This window comes from Ranitomeya variabilis, chromosome 5 (genome assembly GCF_051348905.1).
Source record: "Ranitomeya variabilis isolate aRanVar5 chromosome 5, aRanVar5.hap1, whole genome shotgun sequence".
Classification (NCBI taxonomy): Eukaryota; Metazoa; Chordata; class Amphibia; order Anura; family Dendrobatidae; genus Ranitomeya; species Ranitomeya variabilis.
Window position 1 is genome coordinate 110,389,277 of NC_135236.1, and position 21,528 is coordinate 110,410,804.

A 21,528-nucleotide genomic window follows, 5' to 3' on the forward strand; every position below is an offset into this window, starting at 1 on the left:
CAGCCCCCCACAAATATTGACTGTGAGTGAAGAGGGAAATGACGTACACAGAAATGAAATCAGATTTCAGCAAAGGAGGCCAATACTAAACTTGATAGACAGAGAGAAAAGGATACTGTGCGGTCAGTATTAAAAACTATAAAATCCACGCAGAGTTTACAAAAATGAACTCCACACCGACTCACGGTGTGGAGGGGCAAATCTGCTTTCCCAGAGCTTCCAGCTAGCCAGAATATGACATAGTGACAAGCTGGACAAAAAGAGACATATCTGCAGAGCAATAGAGTCCAGGCAAATGGACAAACAAAAACTTAGCAAAAATTTATCTTTTGCTGACAAGGACAGGCCATATGAGAAATCCAAGGAGAGAACCAAATCCAACCAAAAACATTGACAGCTGGCATGAACTAAAGCCCAGAGCAGGTTTAAATAACAAACCCAAGCAAGGCGATTAGTGAAGGCAGCTGCCACAGCTACCTAAAGGAGCAGCAGTTCCACTCGAAACCACCAGAGGGAGCCCAAGGGCAGAACTCACAAAAATACCATTAGCAACCACAGGAGGGAGCTCCAGAACGGAATTCACAACACAGCTCCTCAGCGTCCCGTCCTGGCGTCTCTCTGCACTGACTGATCAGGCAGAGGGCGGCGCGCACACTATATGCGTCATCGCGCCCTCTGACCTGCACAGTCAGTGCGGAGAGACGCCGGGAAGATGGAGTGGCGCCCCGCGTGTGGAACGCGGACAGGTGAATATGTAATACTTACCTGCTCCCGGCGTCCCGCTCCTTCCCCCGGACAGCTGGTCTTCGGTGCCGCAGCCTCTTCCTCTCTCAGCGGTCACCGTTACCGCTCATTAGAGAAATGAATATGCGGCTCCACCCCTATGGGAGTGGAGTCCATATTCATTTCTTTAATGAGCGGTCCCACGTGACCGCTGAACAGGGGAAGAGGGAAGAGGAAGAACAGGGGAGACCCGGAGACCATGGGACTGCAGGGACAGCGCCAGGAGCCCCGGAAGCAGGTAAGTATGCCTCAGCGCCCTCTCCCCCTCACCCGCCGACCCTGCCGCCGACCGTGACTCGAGTATAAGCCGAGAGGGGCACTTTCAGCCCAAAAATTTGGGCTGAAAATCTCGGCTTATACTCGAGTATATACGGTAGACTACATTGTATTCTTTAGAAGATAGGCAACCTGTGCAATGACTGGCACTTGGTGGAAACATCAGTGTGGTGGCTGCTCAAAAATATGAGACTGCCTGTTGCATTCAATTTCAATAACTCAACACCCAAATAGTGTTGAGGCACTTATACATATAAGCTTTTTTTCTATCTCAATGCCCTAATAGGGGACACTGAGCTAAACAAGCTGTTGCATTCAGGATAGATTGGAGAGGGGGAAGTTTACTGGGAGGAAGATATATCAGTAGTCAATTACAGTAGTCAAGATAAGAATGAATCAGAGCCAGTAATAGCTGAAGGGATATTCTTAATTTGGACATTTATTGCATAACAATACAGTGTGCCATAAAAAGTATAGGACGATGTGCATCCCACAAATGGCATTTGCATCTATCTAATAAAGTTTCCCTGTCACACACTGCTGGATAGGTGACCACAATTTTCATACAAATACGTGGCAATTCCTACTGCCTCTCAACTGATATTGGTGCAATTTAGGGACCCAGTCTCGAGATAGATGCAGTTCCCATTGGTGGCACCAACATCTTTTATACATTTGTAACATATCCTGCCATATTATAACATAAGTTTGTAAAATAGATATACCTTTTAATTAGTGTAGTACTGATTAGTATGGAACCTTAATAAGTCATCTAGAGTCTTCTTTAATTGTCTGCTGTACCTTCTTATGCCTCTTATTTTACACTGATTTAGGAAAAGGCAAACAATTTCAATCACATATTTCAAAAATATGTTAATGTTCAATCAGATTTCTAGGGTTGAATAACTTTGTAATATGGAGTGGTGGAAGAGTACACAGGTATCTCGCAGAGGACTCTGTGTGCATTTGTGCAGCCTTTGTCTCTTCCCTCTGCAGCTGTTTGTTACAGAAGGGTGGATGGTGTGGAAGAGTCCGAGGGACTGTAAGTGTGGTGAAGTCATTGCAAGACTAGCATGTTTTTACATACAAATTTACGCTAATGGTTCATAATAGTCTGTTGCACCATAACCAACCTGTGTGAAAATTCCTTAAGACCTTATTGTCCAGAACTTTGGTACTGATGGTGTCAAGGGTATGTCACGTCCTGATGTGACTTCTGGAGGACCGGGATCAGAAGGTCACAATGTTTAATAGATTGCAGGTTCTCTTTAGGATCCATTTGCTGTTTACCTTGAATTGGAGTGGATTTACTTTTGTTTGGTGCTGAAAGGGTTAAGGACCCATTCTCTCTTCTGTCTGTGAACTTGGAGCTTGAGTTCTCTCCTGCAGCCACTTGTGACCACTCCCTTCCACTATATAAATTCACTGCTAGCTTCATTCCTTGCTGGTTATAGTTCATCTATACTGACCTCTTTGAGGGAGCCTGTGTCTGAAGAATCTGTGGTGTTTGTTCCTGTTGCAGTAGTGAAGTTGAGAAGTGCTATTGGAACGCCCGCCAGGACCGTGGGGTGCTAGGTACTGGGTCCGGTACTTAAAGGGGGATGTGTCACGGCAGCGGTGACCCAGTCTGTGGCCCTGGGCGCCCAAGTAAAAGGGAATGTCTTTAAAGGGATTTTTGAATAAAGCTTATTCGTGATGCCACCTGTGGTTCTCGGTCAATGATGACCGACACTGCTTAAAGGGGTCCTTTGGGGTGATGTTATGACAGCAATGATGGTATAACTTCCCACAGGTGAAGCAGGGTCCCCAGGGCTCCCACTGTAGTGGGGACAGGTGGTAGGTGGTGTAGAAAGAAACGAAGAACACAGGGTTCCTACTGGTGCTGTGGTGTTGTAGTCCCTTGCTGCCTTAGGCCTCACACAAGGTCCTCACGTTATCTCGCTGTCCCCCTTTAGGTAGGACAATACCTGTATGACAGGTAAAGGTACCTTCACACTGAACGATATCGCTAGCGATCCGTGACGTTGCAGCGTCCTGGCTAGCGATATCGTTGAGTTTGACAGGCAGCAGCGATCAGGATCCTGCTGTGCCATCGTTGGTCGGAGCAGAAAGGCCAGAACTTTATTTCGTCACTGGATCTCCCGTAGACATCGCTGAATCGGCGTGTGTGACGCCGATTCAGCCATGTCTTCACTGCTAACCAGGGTAAACATCGGGTTACTAAGCGCAGGGCCGCGCTTAGTAACCCGATGTTTACCCTGGTTACCAGCGTAAGCGTAAAAAAAACAAACACTACATACTTACATTCCGGTGTCTGTCCCCCGGCGCTTTGCTTCTCTGCACTGTGTAAGCGCCGGCCGGCCGTAAAGCAGAGCACAGTGGTGACATCACCGCTGTGCTTTCCGGCTGGCGCTTACACAGTGCAGAGAAGCACAGCGCCGGGGGACAGACACCGGAATGTAAGTATGTAGTGTTTTTTTTTTTTACGTTTACGCTGGTAACCAGGGTAAACATCGGTTACTAAGCGCGGCCCTGCGCTTAGTAACCCGATGTTTACCCTGGCTACCCGGGGACTTCGCATAGTTGGTCGCTGGAGAGCTGTCTGTGTGACAGCTCTCCAGCGACCACACAGCGACGCTGCAGCGATCGGGATCGTTGTCTAGATCGCTGCAGCGTCGCTAAATGTGACGGTACCTTAACTCGAGCCTTTTAACAGGATCCGGGCTCTATGCGTTACTGTGCCTTCAGGTGTATGGTGGACAGGTAACTTGCAATCTGCTGTCCCACCGGTTTCTGCTGTGAGATGTAGAATACTGCACAACCTCGGTATTCCGGCTACCGGTATCTGCGTTCAGAGTGGAGGAAGCCCAGTCGCAGCTTCTCTCTCCAGCTCTTAACTTTGCCTTTACTTCTTCCCTCCTTCACGCTCTCAAGAATCAGGTATGCTTTCCTTTCTCTTTTTCCAGGAGCTGCAGCACCTCTCGTGGCTGCACGGCCCCTCACTTGCTCTCTCCTCTGTCTCTCTGACAGACTGACTAACTTTCCCTCCAGACCGGAATATATATATATATGCAGTATATATATATATATATATATATATATATATATATATATATTGTATTATATTATATCATAATATATATATATATATATATATATATATATATATATATATATATATAATTCACAAAAGCAGGCAGCACTCCATAGTCTTTGAGACAAAGTGTAGGTGTTTATTGGACCCACATCTCCATATGCAACGTTTCGGCTCTGCTGAGCCTTTCTCAAGCAGTGTACAAACCCTTTTACAGCATATATATAGGGCTATGTCCCCTTCATCCCCTTATTCCAGCCAATCCGTAAATCCCATTAATTAACATATATTTACAATTCATCATGTGTCAATAGTGTACAAAAGATCATTAGGTGACTCATTTCTACAGTGACCTGTCATACCTTGTGAGAGACATGTCTGTAATGGAGGAACGGCATGTTATCGGCGTCCCTGCACCGCTATTGCGCATGTCAGGACGCTTCCTGGCACAAACTAATCACATGCTTGGAGGAAGACCAATCAGAACGCTCGGTTCCATATGACATCACACACCTGCGCAGTAGCGTTCACAATCTCCATCTTACTTAGGAGATCCAATACCTTCACAAGCGCATTGCGCATGCGCCGTAACATACGGCATGACATCATGTTTCTGCGTTCAAACTCTCACTTGGAGATCAAATCCCTTTACTAGCGCATTGCGCATGCGCCGTAGAGTGCGGTCTTCTAATGAATCAAGTAATCTTATAGGAGCCATGTATGTAAACTCCCAACGTCATTATAATGCTATCAACATCATATAAGATGTGGCATATAGCTGGTGATAAATATCTTAAAAACAGGGCATTTTTATGCTAGTATATCCAGCACTGTGTTTGTTAGTAAACCACCTAAATGTTCTCAGAAGCATTACCGCTCCTTCTATGCCATATTGACTATTGAATTTGTGCCTACTCCTGCTCTGAGCTACCAAGGAGTGTCTTAATTCAGACCCTCACCAAGCACTCATGCAGTGTCTAGATGGTGCCTCTCACCCCTCCGGGCAAGCTGCTTCCATACATGACTACTGCTTAGCAGTAGCACAATAGTCCTGGCTATTATGAACATATGTGGTAATTATCCACCAACACATACCTCCCTATTGCACTAGGCCCCTGGCCTCATTATCCATTAATAAATAAACAATTCCATATAAACAAATGATTTTAATAATTTATTAGTTGGTCTCCCACCATCAATGTGAGTTATAATTATAAATATCAATTAAATATGTATATATTTTTAACAAATTGCTCCTCCAGACAGTATGTGTTATGACCCCAGTGGACAGGGTCTCAGAGGAACGTGTAAGTCTGCAAGATACAAAAATCCAGCTCATAGGGCTGTGGTAACTGGGTTGACCAAATAGCTACTCCTAACGCCAACACTAGAAGTAGCCGGGGATCATGCCTACGGTGATCGCTAGATGACTCGCGCCAGCCGGAGAATCTAACTACCCCTAGGAGAAGAAAACAAAGACCTCTCTTGCCTCCAGAGAAAGGGACCCCAAAGCAAGATACAAGCCCCCCACAAATAATAACGGTGAGGTAAGAGGAAATGACAAACACAGAAATGAACCAGGTTCAGCAAAGAGAGGCCAGCTTACTAATAGCAGAATATAGCAAGATAACTTATCTGGTCAACAAAAACCCTATAAAAATCCACGCTGGAGATTCAAGAACCCCCGAACCGTCTAACGGTCCGGGGGGAGAACACCAGCCCCCTAGAGCTTCCAGCAAAGGTCAGGATACAGATAGGAACAAGCTGGACAAAAATACCAAACAAAACAAAAGCAAAAAGCAAAGAAGCAGACTTAGCTTGAAAAACAGGAACCAGGATCAGAGGACAAGAGCACAACAGATTAGCTCTGATTTCAACGATGCCAGGCATTGAACTGAAGGTCCAGGGAGCTTATATAGCAATGCCCCTGAACTAACGGCCCAGGTGAGGATATAGGAAAAGACAGACGCTCCAGAGTCAAATCACTAATGACCACTAGAGGGAGCAAAAAGCAAAATCACAACAGTACCCCCCCTTAGTGAGGGGTCACCGAACCCTCACCACGACCACCAGGGCGATCAGGATGAGCGGCGTGAAAGGCACGAACTAAATCGGCCGCATGAACATCAGAGGCGACCACCCAGGAATTATCTTCCTGACCATAGCCCTTCCACTTGACCAGGTACTGAAGCCTCCGCCTGGAGAGACGAGAATCCAAGATCTTCTCCACCACGTACTCCAACTCGCCCTCAACCAACACCGGAGCAGGAGGCTCAGCAGAAGGAACCACAGGCACAACGTACCGCCGCAACAAGGACCTATGAAACACGTTGTGGATAGCAAACGACACAGGTAGATCCAGGCGAAAGGATACAGGATTAAGAATTTCCAATATCTTGTAAGGACCAATAAAACGAGGTTTAAATTTGGGAGAGGAAACCTTCATAGGAACAAAGCGGGAAGAAAGCCACACCAAATCCCCAACACGTAGTCGGGGACCCACACCGCGGCGGCGGTTGGCAAAGCGCTGAGCCCTCTCCTGTGACAACTTCAAGTTGTCCACCACAAGATTCCAGATCCGCTGCAACCTATCCACCACAGAATCCACCCCAGGGCAGTCAGAAGGTTCCACATGACCCGAAGAAAAACGAGGGTGGAAACCAGAGTTGCAGAAAAACGGCGAAACCAAGGTGGCGGAACTAGCCCGATTATTAAGGGCAAACTCAGCTAACGGCAAGAAGGTCACCCAATCGTCCTGATCAGCAGAGACAAAACACCTCAAATAAGCCTCCAAAGTCTGATTAGTTCGCTCCGTCTGTCCATTAGTCTGAGGATGGAAAGCAGACGAAAACGACAAGTCAATGCCCATCCTACTACAAAAGGATCGCCAGAATCTGGAAACGAACTGGGATCCTCTGTCTGACACAATATTCTCAGGGATGCCGTGCAAACGAACCACGTTCTGGAAAAACACAGGAACCAGATCGGAAGAGGAAGGCAGTTTAGGCAAAGGAACCAAATGGACCATCTTGGAGAAGCGATCACATATCACCCAGATAACAGACATGCCCTGAGACACCGGAAGATCAGAAATGAAATCCATGGAGATATGTGTCCAAGGTCTCTTAGGGACAGGCAAGGGCAAGAGCAACCCGCTGGCACGAGAACAGCAAGGCTTAGCTCGAGCACAAGTCCCACAGGACTGTACAAATGACCGCACATCCCTAGACAAGGAAGGCCACCAAAAGGATCTGGCCACCAGATCTCTGGTGCCAAAAATTCCTGGGTGACCTGCCAACACCGAGGAATGAACCTCAGAAATGACTCTGCTGGTCCACTTATCAGGCACAAACAGTCTGTCAGGTGGACAAGAATCAGGCCTATCAGCCTGAAATCTCTGCAACACACGTCGCAGATCAGGAGAAATAGCTGACAAGATAATACCATCCTTAAGAATACCAACAGGTTCAGCGACTCCAGGAGCATCAGGCAGAAAGCTCCTGGAAAGAGCATCGGCCTTCACATTCTTTGAACCTGGTAAATACGAGACAACAAAGTCAAATCGGGAGAAAAACAATGACCAGCGGGCCTGTCTAGGATTCAGGCGTTTAGCAGACTCGAGATACATCAGATTTTTGTGATCAGTCAAGACCACCACACGATGCTTAGCACCCTCGAGCCAATGACGCCACTCCTCAAATGCCCATTTCATGGCCAACAACTCCCGATTGCCCACATCATAATTTCGCTCCGCAGGCGAAAACTTCCTAGAGAAAAAGGCGCAAGGTCTCATAACAGAGCAACCAGGGCCTCTCTGCGACAAAACGGCCCCTGCTCCAATCTCTGAAGCATCCACCTCAACTTGAAAGGGAAGCGAGACATCAGGCTGGCACAAAACAGGCGCCGAAGTAAACCGACGTTTCAACTCCTGGAAAGCCTCCACGGCAGCAGGAGCCCAATTAACCACATCGGAGCCCTTCTTGGTCATATCCGTCAAAGGTTTCACAATGCTAGAAAAGTTAGCGATAAAACGACGGTAGAAGTTAGCGAAACCCAAGAACTTCTGAAGACTCTTAACTGACGAGGGCTGAGTCCAATCAAGAATAGCTCGGACCTTGACTGGGTCCATCTCCACAGCAGAAGGGGAAAAAATGAACCCCAAAAAGGGAACCTTCTGTACACCAAAAAGACACTTTGAGCCCTTGACAAACAAAGAATTTTCACGCAAAATTTTAAAGACCATCCTGACCTGCTCCACATGCGAGTCCCAATTATCAGAAAAAACCAGAATATCATCCAGATAAACGATCAGAAATTTATCCAGATAGTTCCGGAAAATGTCATGCATAAAGGACTGAAAAACTGAAGGGGCATTAGAGAGCCCAAAAGGCATCACCAAGTACTCAAAATGACCTTCGGGCGTATTGAATGCGGTTTTCCATTCATCCCCTTGCTTAATGCGCACAAGGTTGTACGCACCACGAAGGTCTATCTTGGTAAACCACTTGGCACCTTTACTCCGGGCAAACAAGTCAGACAACAGCGGCAAAGGATACTGAAATTTGACAGTGATCTTATTTAAAAGCCGATAGTCAATACAAGGCCTTAAAGATCCGTCCTTTTTAGCCACAAAAAAGAATCCCGCACCAAGAGGGGAAGAAGACGGACGGATGTGTCCTTTCTCCAGAGACTCCTTGATATATGAACGCATAGCGGTATGTTCAGGTATCGACAGATTAAACAGTCTTCCCTTAGGAAATTTACTGCCTGGAATCAAATCTATTGCACAGTCACATTCCCTATGAGGAGGCAATGCACTGGACCTGGACTCGCTAAAGACATCCTGATAATCAGACAAGTACTCCGGAACTTCCGAAGGCGTAGAAGAAGCAATAGACACAGGCAGGGAATCCTCATGAATACCACGACAGCCCCAACTAGACACTGACATAGCCTTCCAGTCAAGGACTGGATTATGGGTCTGTAACCATGGCAGCCCCAAAACAACCAAATCATGCATTTTATGTAGAACGAGAAAACGTATCACCTCGCGGTGTTCAGGAGTCATGCACATGGTAACCTGTGTCCAATACTGCGGCTTATTTTCTGCCAATGGCGTAGCATCAATACCCCTAAGAGGGATAGGATTTTCTAATGGTTCAAGAATAAAACCACAGCGCTTAGCAAATGAGAGATCCATAAGACTCAGGGCAGCACCCGAATCTACAAACGCCATGACAGGATAAGATGACAGTGAGCAAATCAAAGTTACAGACAGAATAAACTTAGGATGCAAATTATCAACGGTGACAGGACTAACAACCTTAGATATACGTTTAGAGCATGCTGAGATAACATGTGTAGAATCACCACAGTAGTAGCACAAGCCATTCCGGCGTCTATGAATTTTCCTCTCATTTCTAGTCAGGATTCTATCACATTGCATCAAATCAGGTGTCCGTTCAGACAACACCATGAGGGAATTTGCGGTTTTTCTATCACATTGCATCACATCAGGTGTCTGTTCAGACAACAACATGAGGGAATTTGCGGTTTTGCGCTCCCGCAACCGCCGGTCAATTTGAATAGCCAGGGACATGGTATCATTCAGACCTGTGGGAATGGGAAAACCCACCATAACATTCTTAATGGCCTCAGAAAGGCCATTTCTAAAATTAGCGGCCAGTGCACACTCGTTCCAATGTGTCAGCACGGACCATTTCCGAAATTTTTGGCAATACACCTCAGCCTCGTCCTGGCCCTGAGACATAGCCAGCAAGGCTTTCTCTGCCTGAATCTCAAGATTGGGTTCCTCATAAAGTAAACCGAGCGCCAGAAAAAACGCATCAATATCAGCCAATGCCGGATCTCCTGGCGCCAACGAAAAAGCCCAATCCTGAGGGTCACCCCGTAAGAATGAAATAACAATTTTTACTTGTTGAGCAGAGTCTCCAGACGAACAAGGTTTCAGGGACAAAAATAATTTACAATTATTCCTGAAATTCCTAAACTTAAATCGGTCTCCTGAAAACAGTTCAGGAATCGGAATCTTGGGTTCAGACCTAGGATTTCTGGTAACATAATCTTGTATACCCTGCACACGAGCGGCAAGCTGGTCCACACTTGTAATCAAGGTCTGGACATTCATGTCTGCAGCAAGCTTAAGCCACTCTGAGGTAAAGGGGAAAAGAAAAAAAAAATGAGAGAGGGAAAAAAAAAACTCAAAATTTTCTTTCTTATAATCCCACTTCTGCAATGCATTAAACATTTAATACTGGCCTGGCATACTGTTATGACCCCAGTGGACAGGGTCTCAGAGGAACGTGTAAGTCTGCAAGATACAAAAATCCAGCTCATAGGGCTGTGGTAACTGGGTTGACCAAATAGCTACTCCTAACGCCAACACTAGAAGTAGCCGGGGATCATGCCTACGGTGATCGCTAGATGACTCGCGCCAGCCGGAGAATCTAACTACCCCTAGGAGAAGAAAACAAAGACCTCTCTTGCCTCCAGAGAAAGGGACCCCAAAGCAAGATACAAGCCCCCCACAAATAATAATGGTGAGGTAAGAGGAAATGACAAACACAGAAATGAACCAGGTTCAGCAAAGAGAGGCCAGCTTACTAATAGCAGAATATAGCAAGATAACTTATCTGGTCAACAAAAACCCTATAAAAATCCACGCTGGAGATTCAAGAACCCCCGAACCGTCTAACGGTCCGGGGGGAGAACACCAGCCCCCTAGAGCTTCCAGCAAAGGTCAGGATACAGATAGGAACAAGCTGGACAAAAATACCAAACAAAACAAAAGCAAAAAGCAAAGAAGCAGACTTAGCTTGAAAAACAGGAACCAGGATCAGAGGACAAGAGCACAACAGATTAGCTCTGATTTCAACGATGCCAGGCATTGAACTGAAGGTCCAGGGAGCTTATATAGCAACGCCCCTGAACTAACGGCCCAGGTGAGGATATAGGAAAAGACAGACGCTCCAGAGTCAAATCACTAATGACCACTAGAGGGAGCAAAAAGCAAAATCACAACAAGTATGTCTCTCCAATCAAGGTCTTCCATCGTGTTTAAACAAAGAAATACCTAAACAGAAAATACAAACATAATAAAATTAGGAACATACTTGTAAGAACAAGGCATTCCTAAATGCAAAATCCAGGTTTATAACTATACAATTTCAATGTATGAACGCTCTATCAAATAGCTGTATGTAATTTAAAATCTGCATTAAGGCCCATAGGCCTAAGTGTGTTAAGTTTATAGATCCACATGAGTTCTGAATGATAAGAAACGATTAATCAGCTCACAGTTACATTTAACCACGTTGGGATATTATTTAAGGGAACGTAAGATACCTAGAGGTCTAAGATCAAGTATACGCCCTAACTTATTCGCTGGGAATGCGGCATTCTGCAGCAGATTTGCACAGATATCAAATAAATATGCTATGGATATCATGCTACTAAATATTGAGTTTTTGCAAGATGAAGTAAAAAAGATACAACATAATATGGAAGATATGGAAAAAAAGATGCAGGAAATATTAACCAAAGATGATTGGACAATATTTAAAGATAAAGCGGATAAGGATATGTGTAAATTTCGTGGAGAATTGGAGGAAACTAAAAGAAAAAAATGGAGTCGTGATATTAGTGATTATGAGACTGGTCGCATTTACTCTTGGCAAACGGACAATACAAGAGCGTCATGGAAGAAAAGAGGTCCTTTGGGTTTAAAAGACATGTATGTAAATGATGAATGTCATATTAATAATGATTCTGTCCCGTATAGATCTAGTAAATAGGGTTGAGCGAAACGGGTCGATCATTTTCAAAAGTCGCCGACTTTTGGCTAAGTCGGCGTCTCATGAAACCCGATCCGACCCCTGTGCTTGTCGGCCATGCGGTACGCGACTTTCGCGCCAAAGTCGCGTTTCAATGACGCGAAAAGCGCCATTTCTCAGCCAATGAAGGTGAACGCAGAGTGTGGGCAGCGTGATGACATAGATCCTGGTCCCCACCATCTTAGAGAAGGGCATTGCAGTGATTGGCTTGCTGTCTGCGGCGTCACAGGGGCTATAAAGGGGCGTTCCCGCCGACCGCCATCTTACTGCTGCTGATCTGAGCTTAGGGACAGGTTGCTGCCGCTTCGTCAGAAGCAGGGAGAGCGTTAGGCAGGGTCCACTAACCACCAAACCGCTTGTGCTGCAGCGATTTCCACTGTCCAACACCACCTTCGGTGTGCAGGGACTGTGGAAGCTATTTTTTTTTTTTTTTCCCCTCAGCGCTGTAGCTCATTGGGCTGCCCTAGAAGGCTCCGTGATAGCTGTATTGCTGTGTGTACGCCACTGTGGAAACCAACTGCTTTTTTCAAAGCACATATCCTCTTGTTCCTTCCTTTCTGCACAGCTATCTTTTTTGTTTGTCCACACTTTTTATTTAATTTGTGCATCAGTCCACTCCTATTGCTGCCTGCCATACCTGGCTTAGATTACTGCAGGGAGATAGTAATTGTAGGACAGTCCCTGTTTTTTTTTTGTTTTTTTTGTGGGAGATTAAGATTGGCATTTCTGCTACAGTGCCATCCCTGTGTGTGCCATCTCTCACTGAGTGGGCCATAGAAAGCCTATTTATTTTTTCCGTGATTTGTGTTCTAAATTCTACCTCAACACAAAAACACTACATCAATCAGTGGGAGAAAAATATTGGCCTCAGTCAGGGCTTGTGTGCCACTGCTGTGTGTGCTATCTCTCATTCAGTGGGCTATAGAAAGCCTATTTATTTATTTTTTTTTTTTAATATTATTTGGTTTCTAAAGTCTCCCTGAAAAAAAAAAAAAAACCTAAAAAAACAGTGGGAGAGTAATATTGCCCTTTCAGCTTGTGTGCCAGTCTTGACTCCTGGGTGTGCCACCTCTCTCTCTCATTCAGTGGGCCATAGAAAGGCTATTTTTTTTTTGGTTTTTTTAATATTATTTGGTTTCTAAAGTCTCCCTGAAAAAAAAAAAAAAACATAAAAAAACAGTGGGAGAGTAATATTGCCCTTTCAGCTTGTGTGCCAGTCTTGACTCCTGGGTGTGCCACCTCTCTCCCTCTCATTCAGTGGGCCATAGAAAGCCTATTTATTTTTTTAAAAAAATATTATTGGGTTTCTAAAGTCTCCCTTAAAAAACAAAAAATACATAAAAAAACAGTGGGAGAGTAATATTGCCCTTTCAGCTTGTGTGCCAGTCTTGACTCCTGGGTGTGCCACCTCTCTCCCTCTCATTCAGTGGGCCATAGAAAGCCTATTTATTTTTTTTTTTTAAATATTATTGGGTTTCTAAAGTCTCCCTGAAAAAAAAAAAAAAAACATAAAAAAACAGTGGGAGAGTAATATTGCCCTTTCAGCTTGTGTGCCAGTCTTGACTCCTGGGTGTGCCACCTCTCTCTCATTCAGTGGGCCATAGAAAGCCTATTTATTTTTTTTAAAAAAATATTATTGGGTTTCTAAAGTCTCCCTTAAAAAACAAAAAATACATAAAAAAACAGTGGGAGAGTAATATTGCCCTTTCAGCTTGTGTGCCAGTCTTGACTCCTGGGTGTGCCACCTCTCTCTCTCATTCAGTGGGCCATAGAAAGGCTATTTTTTTTTTTGTTTTTTTAATATTATTTGGTTTCTAAAGTCTCCCTGAAAAAAAAAAAAAAACATAAAAAAACAGTGGGAGAGTAATATTGCCCTTTCAGCTTGTGTGCCAGTCTTGACTCCTGGGTGTGCCACCTCTCTCTCTCATTCAGTGGGCCATAGAAAGGCTATTTTTTTTTTTGGTTTTTTTAATATTATTTGGTTTCTAAAGTCTCCCTGAAAAAAAAAAAAAAACATAAAAAAACAGTGGGAGAGTAATATTGCCCTTTCAGCTTGTGTGCCAGTCTTGACTCCTGGGTGTGCCACCTCTCTCTCATTCAGTGGGCCATAGAAAGCATTTTTTTGTTTTTTTCCTTGATTTGTGTTCTAAAATCTACCTCAACACAAAAACACTACATCAATCAGTGGGAGAAAAATATTGGCCTCAGTCAGGGCTTGTGTGCCACTGCTGTGTGTGCTATCTCTCATTCAGTGGGCTATAGAAAGCCTATTTATTTATTTTTTTTCTTATTATTTGGTTTCTAAAGTCTCCCTGAAAAAAAAAAAAAATACATAAAAAAACAGTGGGAGAGTAATATTGCCCTTTCAGCTTGTGTGCCAGTCTTGACTCCTGGGTGTGCCACCTCTCTCCCTCTCATTCAGTGGGCCATAGAAAGCCTTTTTTTTTTTTTTTTTTTAAATATTATTGGGTTTCTAAAGTCTCCCTTAAAAAACAAAAAATACATAAAAAAACAGTGGGAGAGTAATATTGCCCTTTCAGCTTGTGTGCCAGTCTTGACTCCTGGGTGTGCCACCTCTCTCTCTCATTCAGTGGGCCATAGAAAGGCTATTTTTTTTTTTGGTTTTTTTAATATTATTTGGTTTCTAAAGTCTCCCTGAAAAAAAAAAAACATAAAAAAACAGTGGGAGAGTAATATTGCCCTTTCAGCTTGTGTGCCAGTCTTGACTCCTGGGTGTGCCACCTCTCTCCCTCTCATTCAGTGGGCCATAGAAAGCCTATTTATTTTTTTTTTTAAATATTATTGGGTTTCTAAAGTCTCCCTTAAAAAACAAAAAATACATAAAAAAACAGTGGGAGAGTAATATTGCCCTTTCAGCTTGTGTGCCAGTCTTGACTCCTGGGTGTGCCACCTCTCTCTCATTCAGTGGGCCATAGAAAGCATTTTTTTTTTTTGGTTTTTTTAATATTATTTGGTTTCTAAAGTCTCCCTGAAAAAAAAAAAAAAAAAAAAAAAAACAGTGGGAGAGTAATATTGCCCTTTCAGCTTGTGTGCCAGTCTTGACTCCTGGGTGTGCCACCTCTCTCTCTCATTCAGTGGGCCATAGAAAGGCTATTTTTTTTTTTGGTTTTTTTAATATTATTTGGTTTCTAAAGTCTCCCTGAAATAAAAAAACAACTTAAAAAAACAGTGGGAGAGTAATATTGCCCTTTCAGCTTGTGCGCCAGTCTTGACTCCTGGGTGTGCCACCTCTCTCTCTCTAATTGTGGGCCATAGAAAGCCTTTTTTTTTTTTTTTTTTTTTTATATTATTTGGTTTCTAAAGTCTCCCTGAGAAAAAAAAAAAAATAAATTAGGTGGGAGATTAATATTGACATTAGTGCTTGAGTGACAGTCCTGCGTGTGTGTCATCTCTGTGATTTTGTGCCACAGAAAACAGAGTGTGTAACATTGTGCCTGATTTTCCTTGTGGTCTCACCAACCTGTTAAGGGATATTGAAATCATACTGAAGTTATAGCTCACCGTGTAAGTTGTTTGACAGCAACAAATAAAGTTACTTTGGTTAAGATTTTAAAACAATGAGGAAGTCTGGTGCAAGAGGTCGTCGTGGGCGTTCATTGTCAGCTGGTAATGATGGTAGTGGTAGTGGAGCATCAGGTGGTCGTGGGGATAAAAATATTCCACCTAAGTCTGGAGCTGTGGAGCCAGTTTCGTCGTCAGGCTACACAAGGCCTCGAACGCTCTCTTTTCTGGGAGTAGGAAAACCGCTTTTAAAGGCGGAGCAGCAACAGCAAGTTTTGGCTTACATTGCAGACTCAGCCTCTAGCTCTTTTGCCTCCTCTTCCGAAACTGGTAAATGTAAAAGCAGCGCGTCGCTTGTGGATGTTCACGGTCAGGGACAAGTCGCTTCCTTGTCCTCCTCAGCAAAAACTACAACAAGAGAGAAGGATGCAGCAGGCGACACAACGGGTCACTCCATGGAGCTCTTTACACATACCGTCCCTGGCTTAGAAAGTGAAACATTTAACAGGCCATGCCCATTACAAGTATATTCTGACATGGAGTGCACTGATGCACAGCCACAGCCAGAATACTATGCTGCTCCTTTGACTCAGACCACCACATTGCCCTCTCAGGGTACAGATCCACAATCAGACCCTGATGAGACTATGTTGCCCCGCCACGAACGCTATACCACCGACCGACACAGTGACACAGACGAAGTTGCACACGAGCTCGAAGAGGAGGTAATAGATGACCCAGTTATTGACCCCGATTGGCAGCCATTGGGGGAACAGGGTGCAGGCGGCAGTAGTTCAGAAGCGGAGGTGGAGGAGGGGCCGCAGCAGGCATCAACATCGCAACAGGTTCCATCTGCCGGGCCCGTATCTGGCCCAAAACGCGTGTCAAAGCCAAAACCTGTTGGAGCACAGCGTTGCCATCCGGTTAAAGCTCAGTCTGCAATCCCTGAAAAGGGATCCGAGTCTAGGAAGAGTGCAGTCTGGCATTTTTTTAAACAACATCCAACTGATCAGCGCAAAGTCATCTGTCAAAAATGTTCAACTAGCTTAAGCAGAGGTCAGAATCTGAAAAGTCTAAATACTAGTTGCATGCATAGACACTTAACCACCATGCATTTTCAAGCCTGGACTAACTACCAAACGTCCCTCAAGGTTGTAGCACCCTCGGCCAATGAAGCTAGTCAGCAACGCAACATCCCTTCCGTCACTGTAAGGCCACCATTTTCCGCACCACCGGCAGTATCTGTGCAGGTTTCTTTGCCAGCCAAAAGCAGTCAGGGTCAGGGAATCACCAGTTTTGTAGGAGGAAATATTGCATCTAGGGCACCGGCGGAAACAATACCGTCTCCAACCGTCTCTCAGTCTGCCATGTACACCGGCACACCCGAAAGTTCCACGATCTCCAGCTCTCCAGTCCAGCTCACCCTACATGAGACTCTGGTTAGAAAAAGGAAGTACTTATCCTCGCATCCGCGTACACAGTGTTTTAACGCCCACATAGCTAGACTAATCTCGTTAGAGATGATGCCCTACCGGTTAGTTGAAAGCGAAGCTTTCAAAGCCCTGATGGAGTACGCTGAACCACGATACGAGCTACCCAGTCGACACTTTTTTTCCAGAAAAGCCATCCCAGCCCTGCACCAGCATGTTAAACAGCGCATTGTCCATGCACTCAGGCAATCTGTGAGTACAAAGGTGCACCTGACTACAGATGCATGGACCAGTAGGCATGGCCAGGGACGTTATGTGTCCATCACGGCACACTGGGTGAATGTGGTGGATGCAGGGTCCACAGGCGACATCAATTTAGGGACAGTTGTGCCTAGCCCACGGTCTAGGAAACAGTTGGCTGTAGGCGTTCGCACCCCCTCCTCCTCCTCCTCCTCGTCCTCCTGCAGAAGCTACAGCTCTTCCACAGAACGCAGTCTGCCAACCACTCCATCGGCAGATGACACTGTTGCACACCAGTTGTCCCATTATGGGCCAGCTACTGCCAAGCGTCAGCAGGCTGTATTGGCTATGAAGTGCTTGGGCGACAACAGACACACCGCGGAAGTTCTGTCCGAGTTCTTGCAACAAGAAACGCAGTCGTGGCTGGGCACAGTAGATCTTGAGGCAGGCAAGGTAGTGAGTGATAACGGAAGGAATTTCATGGCTGCCATCTCCCTTTCCCAACTGAAACACATTCCTTGCCTGGCTCACACCTTAAACCTGGTGGTGCAGTGCTTATTGAAAACTTATCCTGGGTTCTCCGACCTGCTCCTCAAAGTGCGTGCACTTTGCTCACATATCCGACGTTCGCCTGTACACGCCAGCCGTATGCAGACCTATCAGCGGTCTTTGAACCTTCCCCAGCATCGCCTAATCATAGACGTTGCAACAAGGTGGAACTCAACACTGCACATGCTTCAGAGACTGTGCGAACAGAGGCGTGCTGTTATTTATTTGTGGGAGGATACACGGGCAGGCAGTAGGATGGCAGACATGGAGTTGTCAGGTGTGCAGTGGTCTAAGATACAAGACATGTGTCAAGTCCTTCAGTGTTTTGAGGAATGCACACGGCTGGTTAGTGCAGACAACGCCGTAATAAGCATGAGCATCCCCCTAATGCGTCTGCTGATGCAAAGTTTGACGCACATAAAGGAGCAGGCGTCTGCACCAGAGGAAGAGGAAAGCCTTGATGACAGTCAGCCATTGTCTGGTCAGGGCAGTGTACAGGACGAGGTAGCAGGCGAAGAGGAGGTGGAGGACGAGGAGGATGATGGGGATGAGTATATTTTTAATGCCGAAAATTTCCCGGGGGCACAGGAAATTGGTTGCGTGTCACGGCCGGGTTCTGGTTTTTTGAGGGACACAAGTGACGTAGATTTGCCTGCAACTGCCCCTCAACCAATCACAACCGGAGATTTGACAACTGGAACTTTGGCCCACATGGCGGATTATGCCTTACGTATCCTAAAAAGGGACACACGCATTACGAAAATGATGAACGATGACGATTACTGGTTGGCCTGCCTCCTTGATCCACGCTATAAAGGCAAATTGCAAAATATTATGCCACATGAGAACTTGGAACTAATATTAGCAACCAAACAATCAACTCTTGTTGACCGTTTGCTTCAGGCATTCCCAGCACACAGCGCACGTGATCGTTCTCACACGAGCTCCAGGGGGCAGCAGACTAGGAGTGTTAGGGGTGCACACATCAGAAGTGGCGTTGGACAGAGGGGTTTTCTGACCAGGTTGTGGAGTGATTTTGCTATGACCGCAGACAGGACAGGTACTGCTGCATCAATTGAAAGTGACAGGAGACAACATTTGTCCAGTATGGTTACTAACTATTTTTCATCCCTTATCGATGTTCTCCCTCAACCGTCATTCCCATTTGATTACTGGGCCTCCAAATTAGACACCTGGCCAGAATTGGCAGAATATGCATTGCAGGAGCTTGCTTGCCCGGCAGCAAGTGTCCTATCAGAAAGAGTATTCAGTGCTGCAGGTTCAATATTAACCGAAAAAAGGACTCGTCTGGCTACCCAAAATGTTGACGATCTAACATTCATTAAAATGAACCACAACTGGATTTCGAAATCTTTTGCCCCACCTTGCCCGGCCGACACCTAGCTTTCCTATGAAAGGCTCTTGCCTGTGAATTACTTTTCTAATGTCTAATTTGCTGCAGCTGATTGTACAGCATACGACATGTTTACACCTCCCTAAATGGCCAAACTCCCCACACGGGGCCGTGATATCGCGACTTGGCGCAAGCACCCGTGAGACTGCTGTTTGTCTGAAGAGGTGGGTGTGCTCGCTTTTGGTTGACGGCATTGCTACTGGGTCCCTCATAGTACAATGTAGTGTCTCTGGCGGTGGTGGTGCGCACCCAACGTCAGACACACCGTTGTAACATGAGGGGCCCTGGGGCGGTCCCGCCGGCCTCTAGAGAGTTCCCCCCTACCCCAGCTCAAAATGTGCTCTACCACATGCAAAATTATGTCGCACAGCTCCACCAATCTTTAGTCTGTTCGCTGACATCATTCAATGTCTGGCACTGACAATACAAATTTGTAGACATCTATGATGCAACTTAAAGTAGTCTGTGTCTGTGTCCTATATTGGCACCATTAAATAGTTACTGCCAAATTACTATGTCAGAAACTCAGCAGATGAGCCCACCCCTGTACCTAAGTATGCCACCTTTTTTTTTGTTTTGGTTGTTTTGCGAGACATTAACATCTATTTATATTTTGGGAGTACTGGGACAGACACTCCTTGCACTACTCCTCCACTCACCACCAAGCTGCCCGTGTATCCATGTAACCGCTGTAAAACTGCCATGAGCCTATTGTTTGTTATTTTAGGCCTTTGATAGCCTGTCTGCGGTCCCTACTTTAAATACTCCTCCACTCACCACCAAGCTGCCTGCCCGTGTATCCATGTAACCGCTGTAAAACTGCCATGAGCCTATTGTATGTTATTTTAGGCCTTTGAAGCCTGTCTGCGGTCCCTCCTTCCACTAGTCCTCCACTGACCAGACCACTGCTGCCCGTGTACCCCTGGAACCAATTATAAAGTGCCTACAGCCAGCCCATTTTTTTATGTTAGGCCTTTGAAGCCTGTCTGCGGTCCCTCCTTCCACTAGTCCTCCACTGGCCAGACCACTGCTGCCCGTGTACCCCTGGAACCAATTATAAAGTGCCTACAGCCAGCCCATTTTTTTATGTTAGGCCTTTGAAGCCTGTCTGCGGTCCCTCCTTCCACTAGTCCTCCACTGACCAGACCACTGCTGCCCGTGTACCCCTGGAACCAATTATAAAGTGCCTACAGCCAGCCCATTTTTTTATGTTAGGCCTTTGAAGCCTGTCTGCGGTCCCTCCTTCCACTAGTCCTCCACTGGCCAGACCACTGCTGCCCGTGTACCCCTGGAACCAATTATAAAGTGCCTACAGCCAGCCCATATTTTTATGTTAGGCCTTTGAAGCCTGTCTGCGGTCCCTCCTTCCACTAGTCCTCCACTGGCCAGACCACTGCTGCCCGTGTACCCCTGGAACCAATTATAAAGTGCCTACAGCCAGCCCATTTTTTTATGTTAGGCCTTTGAAGCCTGTCTGCGGTCCCTCCTTCCACTAGTCCTCCACTGACCAGACCACTGCTGCCCGTGTACCCCTGGAACCAATTATAAAGTGCCTACAGCCAGCCCATTTTTTTATGTTAGGCCTTTGAAGCCTGTCTGCGGTCCCTCCTTCCACTAGTCCTCCACTGACCAGACCACTGCTGCCCGTGTACCCCTGGAACCAATTATAAAGTGCCTACAGCCAGCCCATTTTTTTATGTTAGGCCTTTGAAGCCTGTCTGCGGTCCCTCCTTCCACTAGTCCTCCACTGACCAGACCACTGCTGCACGTGTACCCCTGGAACCAATTATAAAGTGCCTACAGCCAGCCCATTTTTTTATGTTAGGCCTTTGAAGCCTGTCTGCGGTCCCTCCTTCCACTAGTCCTCCACTGGCCAGACCACTGCTGCCCGTGTACCCCTGGAACCAATTATAAAGTGCCTACAGCCAGCCCATTTTTTTATGTTAGGCCTTTGAAGCCTTTCTGCGGTCCCTCCTTCCACTAGTCCTCCACTGGCCAGACCACTGCTGCCCGTGTACCCCTGGAACCAATTATAAAGTGCCTACAGCCAGCCCATTTTTTTATGTTAGGCCTTTGAAGCCTGTCTGCGGTCCCTCCTTCCACTAGTCCTCCACTGACCAGACCACTGCTGCCCGTGTACCCCTGGAACCAATTATAAAGTGCCTACAGCCAGCCCATTTTTTTATGTTAGGCCTTTGAAGCCTGTCTGCGGTCCCTCCTTCCACTAGTCCTCCACTGACCAGACCACTGCTGCCCGTGTACCCCTGGAACCAATTATAAAGTGCCTACAGCCAGCCCATTTTTTTATGTTAGGCCTTTGAAGCCTGTCTGCGGTCCCTCCTTCCACTAGTCCTCCACTGGCCAGAC